We start from the raw sequence: 6659 nt of genomic DNA, 5'->3' as shown, positions 1-6659 counted from the left end.
CAGGGGGAAACATATAAGGAGATTAAAACAAAAACACTGGATGGATTTTTATCATTATATGATGGTTGTGTACAGGCACTGCCAACACACATTTCAGTACAATCAACTTGTAAAAGTTCATGTACCATTATATGACCCCTTTAAATCCTCCCTTGTCTGGCTTATGCTACTTTGAGCAGTGCCTGAACTTTGTATTTTGAACAATTCTTGCGTTGTTTTTTGCCTGTTCACAATGACTCGCTTGCTTTAGTCCTCAGTTGTAGGTCGCTTTGGATAAAAGTAAATGTAAATGTATGATAGGGCCCTTCATGTCTGACTATTCTTACACTGAAATGTGTTTTTAAAGGGTTACTGTACAAACATCCGGCTTCCTTTACTAATTACATTTAAGAGAGCGTATTTAATATTAGGTCATGATTGCTCTTCTCTAAGTATTCTACTCAACGCTGGTTTTTCACAAAAATATTCAATTGATTAAGAAAGACTTGGAATATAACCCAGCAGTAATGGACTGCTATTATGGAGTGTTGTCCAATATTAGATGAAAGGATGACCCCGGACGCCTCTACAGATGTCTGGACTGAGCCCTGAATATCCACTGACCCCTGAAGTGCCCTTGGACATCAAAGTTGTTTAGATTGGGAGAAATATACTTTTATTTTCTTATTCATAATTATGTGTGTTAAGCTTTTTTATGTCTATTCAATATTTGTTCCTTTTTTTGTCAGTGTGTAATTAAGGCGCCTGAACCGCTAATGAGTCTTGTTCGTGCCAGTCATCTCTTGTGACAACTGCAGTATCCATGGCGACGGTGCCACCAGACATTAAGAACTGCTGAAAAATAATGGGCATATTTATAACAGGGAGTGCTGATAATGATGATGGATGCGGAGATCAAGAAGGACTTTGATGAGCTGAGGCTGAAACGCTGAAATTACAAAAGTTGATGCATGATTACATTTATCACAACAGAGGGAACGGCTATCTCCTGTTTCCCATGAACACCGAAGATGTTTTGTCACATTTCATATCAGAAGCTAATATGAAAATGTCACGTGGACATTAGGGATGTGAGCACGATAGACGGATGAGGAAATATGCAAATCAAAGCACTTCACTCTGTGACATGCATTCCTGACATAAGTAGAGCCACTGTGACAAACATGATTGATGCTCACTCGGGTTCCTCTGACATATCAAGAAGTAAATTTGCATGAACATTGTTTACACAAGAGAACCGCTCTGCAGTGAGTTGTCAATACTGTCAGTGGTCCGTATATCAATATTTGTCTTTTTTTTTCAGCATTCTCTCACCCAGACCTGTAGAGTTCACATATCTGGCCCTTTAACAATTTTGATGGACCTTTAACAATCCAAATAAAATGCATATTATGCTACTGTTTACATTTTTTAAAAATGTTTTAGTCTCTTATGCTCTCCAATGCTGCATTAATTTGATAAAAAATTCAGTAAAAACAGTAGCATTGTGAAATATTATTACAATTTAAAATAACTGTTTTCTATTGTAATATGGGTTAAGATGTAATTTATTCCTGTGATGCAAAGCTGAATTTACAGAATCATTACTCCAGTCTTCAGTGCCACATGATCCTTCAGAAATCATTCTAATACGCTGAATTTGCTGCTGAAATAACATTTCTGATTATTATCAAAGTTGAAAAGAGTTGTGCTTAATATTTTTGATGGAAACATTTTTTGTTTGTGATACATTTTTTTTTTTTTGCAGGATTCTTTTAAGAATAGAAAGTTCAACAGAACAGCATTTATTTGAAATATAAATCTTTCATCAGTGTCAATGTTTTTACTATTTTTTTTAACAACATTGTAAAATATTTACAGATACATTTGATTTTAAAATGAATCACTTGTTATATAAGAACTATATGGTAATCTGCCTCGTCAGGCACACACACTCACATTGATGTTTTAGTTGTAGTCCTTATTTAGCAACATAACATAGAACATTTTATTTTCCCATTTATAGCAAAATAAATAGGACCAGGGAAGTTCAGTTACTTATTCTTTTATTTATTGTCAAATGATATATTCCCCTTCCACGCACTTCTCTACGATATTTGCGGCTGTTAAACGGACAAATCCTCCTTTCACACAAACGTTTTCTTCAAAATTCTTGTTCTATACGTTGTCGGTGAAAAGAGGTCATTTAGATGCACGAAAAAACACGACTGTCGCAGGAATTATGAGTTCCCTTTCGTTGTCACTCCGAGTTCCGTCGGATGACGACGAATGGGGGTTTCGCTTAGAAAGCCAATCGACTTCGAGTACTACAAAACGAGCCAATGGCAAAGAAATGCCATGGGTCTGCGGAATTTGCATAGCGTAACTCCGCCTCACCTCGTGAGTATATAAGGAGAACGCTGGCAGCAAACCGGCATGTTTTCGCTTCGGAGCCAAGGTGATCCTTCGCTCCACAAGCCATTCCTGTACTGTCAGTTCTGCAGACGAGCGAGATTCTCTGGTGTTGGTGTGACGGCGATCTCCGGCGAGGACGCGCTTCCTGCTTTTCTGTCCGTGATTCGACAGCGAGTGTGTTTCTCCCCGGGCGCTTCAACACAGTCAGAGTTTCTTTTTCTCACAAAAGAGCTTGCACGCGGCACGTCTTTTTAAAGATGCCTCGCCCGTGCACTTCTGGTTGCGGTAGACTCGTTGATGACTCTGATGGGCACGAGTGGTGCATAGTGTGTTTGGGCATTAATCACGCTAGAGCAGCACTCGTGGATGACTCATGTTCTCTCTGTGGGAACATGACCATCGCAGCATTACGATCAAGACTCGGTGATCTCGCAAGAGTGAGGGTCCCCTCATCCACACCCCGATCTACTGACTCTAGAATTAGAGCTAGTACTTCGGCTGGTGGCCAGGGTGATCTGAGGATGACGGTTTGGAACAAAGCGCCGACTATCAGTCCGTGCCCAGCCGCATCCTCTCCAGTGCTGCAACCCGTGAGTGTTCGGGGGATTCCGGCGGGATCATCTTCGGGTGTCCCGCGGGTTTCCTTTGACGCTCCAGAGGATGACGCGATGTCTATCGCAGCATCACAAGGTGGGTCTGAGTCTTCTGGAAGTGAAGACTCATCACAGCTGCCACCTTCGGGTGTGAATACAGTTGTGCTAGAGTCTGATCCAGAGATGACGGCCATGCTGTCTCGAGCCGCCGCGAGCATCGGGTTAGAGTGGAACCCTCCGCCCTGCCCCGAGCGCTCGCGGCTGGATGACTGGTATTTGGGTCAGGCTGCGGACCCCCGTCCGCGTCAGGCCCCGATACCTTTCTTCCCGGACGTGCATGATTAGATCTCGAAGTCCTGGAAGACTCCCATGTCTTCCCGTGACCGCTCGCTGATTTCATCCGCCTTTCCTCCCCTCGATGAGGCCGCTGCCCGTGGGTACACTGGGCTCCCCCCGGTTGAACGCTCTGTTGCGATGCAACTGTGTCCTCAGAGCGCTTCTTCTCGTGGTGAGCCTAAGCACCCATCCAAAGCCTGTATGTACTCGTCTGCGTTAGTGGCGAAGTCCTACAGAGCTGCGGGACAGGCAGCCGCCTCTTTGCATGCCATGGCTATTCTGCAGGTCTACCAGGCCCAGATGCTCAGGGACATGCACGAGGGCAGGACAGACCCGGGGCTCTTCAATGAGCTGCGCGCCGCCACCGACCTTGCTCTCCGAGCGACGAAGGTGACCGCACGCTCCCTGGGTTTGGTGATGTCCACAGCCGTGGTCCAGGAGAGACACCTCTGGCTTAATCTTGCTGATGTGGAGGATGCCGAGCGGTCCCGGCTGCTCGACACCCCCATATCGCAAGATGGCCTTTTCGGCGGTGCAGTCGAGGATTTTGCCCAACAGTTCTCGACTGCCCAGAAACAGACTGAGGCTATTAAGCACATTCTGCCCCGACGGCCCGCTGCTGCCTCCACTCAGCCGACCGGGCAGAATACTCAGTCTGTTTCCCGCCGAGGGCGCCCTCCTACGGCTCCCACCCCTCCCGCCCGGCCCAAGCAGCAGCCTTCACCCGGGCCCGGTCGCGGAGGAGGCCGTAGGAAGGCGCCCCAGCCCTCTCCAGTCCCGCCCCCCGCTAAATGCCGGGTCAAGCGGCGCTCCTGAGACGGGCTGCTCAGGGATGATGTACACTTCTCAGGAGGCGGTAGCAGGACCACTCCTTCCCCCGGTGGAGGGCCGGGGGAGAATCTTGAGAGAAGTGACACATTCATCCCTGAGCACACAGAGTTCTTGGACGACACGGTGCGCCGCCCCCGAGCCGTGCACCCCTCGTCCTCCTCTGTCCCAGAGCCGGATGACAGTGCGCGCCGTCCCCGGACCGTGCCGCTCTCATCCCCCTCTGTCGCCAGACCCCTGGCAGAGCAGACCCCCGTGGAACGTTCGTCCTTCCCTGGTCTCCTCTGTCAGGGCGCGGTTCATGACTGCACCCCCACATCGGGCCGCTATGCCGTCCACGTCTGGGTCAGTCATACCGCCTCGCTGCCCCACCGACGGGAAGTCTGTGGTTCGCATGACCCCGCTGGTTCAGTCCTTGGGAGCCTGGCTAGAGCTTCCCAACCTGTCCCGCTGGGTCGCACGAACGATCAGGCTCGGCTACGCGATTCAGTTCGCGCGGTCTCCTCCCCGCTTCAGGGGAGTCCGCTCCACTTTGGTCGGTGGCAATGCCCCTATCATGAGAGCGGAGGTTGCTACCCTGCTGGCGAAGGGTGCGATCGAGACTGTCCCTCCAGCCGAAATGAAGACCGGCTTCTACAGCCCGTATTTCATTGTCCCGAAGAAAACCGGTGGGTTACGGCCAATCCTGGACCTGCGCGTTCTGAACCGCTCCCTTCACAGGCTGCCGTTCAAGATGCTCACCGCCAAACGCGTTTTCGAATGTGTGCGGCACCAGGATTGGTTTGCAGCGATCGACCTGAAGGACGCCTACTTTCATGTCTCCATTCTCCCTCGACACAGACCGTTCCTTCGGTTTGCTTTCGAGGGTCAGGCATATCAGTACGCAGTTCTCCCATTCGGGCTAGCCCTGTCCCCTCGCGTCTTTACGAAGGTCGTCGAGGCAGCCCTTGTTCCCCTCCGGGAACACGGGGTTCGCATTCTGAACTATCTCGACGACTGGCTGATTCTAGCTCACTCTCGAGATCAGCTTTGCGAACACAGGGACTTGGTACTCCGCCATGTAGCCCGTTTGGGCCTTCGGGTCAACTGGGAGAAGAGCAAACTTTGCCCCGCGCAGAGGATCTCTTTTCTCGGTATGGAGATCGACTCGGTCGCCATGTCCGCGCAGCTTACGAGCGAGCGCGCGCAGTCACTGCTGACTTGCCTGAGACAGTTCGAGGGCAAGAGTGCGGTTCCACTGAAACTTTTTCAGAGGCTCCTGGGGCATATGGCATCTGCAGCCGCGGCAACGCCGCTCGGATTGCTTCATATGAGACCGCTTCAGCTTTGGCTTCGCGACCGAGTCCCGAGGTGGGCATGGCAACACGGCACGCTCCGAGTACCAGTTACTCCGACCTGCCGTCAGACCTTCACCCCGTGGGGGAACCTCAGCTTTCTACGGGCAGGAGTGCCTCTGGAACGAGCTTCTCGGCATGTTGTCGTAACGACAGATGCCTCCACCACGGGCTGGGGTGCCATGTGCAATGGACGTGCTGCCGCGGGCTCCTGGATAGGACCCCACCGCTTATGGCACATCAATTGCCTCGAGTTGCTGGCTGTACAGCTCGCCCTGCGCCGCTTCCGAGCCGTGCTCTCGGGCCAGCATGTACTAGTCCGATCAGACAATACCGCGACTGTAGCGTACATCAACCGTCAAGGTGGTCTGCGCTCTCGCCGTATGTCGCAACTCGCCCGCCACCTCCTATTTTGGAGTCAGAAGCATCTGAGGTCGCTTCGTGCCATCTATATTCCAGGAGCTCTGAACTGTGCAGCCGACGAGCTCTCACGGTTTCAGCCCCTCCCGGGAGATTGGCGACTCCATCCCCAGTCGGTTCAGCTGATTTGGGACCAGTTCGGGGACGCACAGATAGATCTGTTTGCCTCTCACGACTCGACCCATTGCGCCCTGTATTATTCCCTGACCGAGGGCACGCTCGGCACGGATGCACTGGCGCACAGCTGGCCGCGGGGCCGCAAGTATGCGTTTCCCCCAGTGGGCCTCCTTGCGCAGACCCTGCGCAAGGTCAGGGAGGACGAGGAGCAGGTCACCTTGGTAGCGCCGTTCTGGCCCACCCGGACCTGGTTCTCCGAACTTGTACTCCTCGCGACAGCACCTCCTTGGCCAATTCCTCTGAGGAAGGACCTCCTTTCTCAGGGACGGGGCACCCTATGGCACCCTCGTCCCGATCTTTGGAACCTCCACGTGTGGCTCCTGGATGGGACGAGGCAGGTTTGAGTACCCTGCCACCTGCGGTGGCGGCTACCATCACTTCCGCCAGAGCGTCGTCCACGAGACACCTCTACGCGTTGAAGTGGAACCTCTTCGTCAGCTGGTGCTCTTCTCGCCGAGAAGAGCCCCGGAGTTGTTCGATCAGTGTTGTGCTTTCCTTTCTTCAAGAAGGGTTGGAGCGAAGACTGTCTCCCTCCACCCTTAAGGTCTATGTCGCCGCTATTGCCGCACAGCATGAC

This window comes from Rhinichthys klamathensis, unplaced genomic scaffold (assembly GCF_029890125.1).
Source record: "Rhinichthys klamathensis goyatoka isolate OS25496 unplaced genomic scaffold, OSU_Roscu_1.1 h1tg000157l_1, whole genome shotgun sequence".
Lineage (NCBI taxonomy): Eukaryota > Metazoa > Chordata > Actinopteri > Cypriniformes > Leuciscidae > Rhinichthys > Rhinichthys klamathensis.
This window is presented reverse-complemented; position numbering follows the sequence as displayed.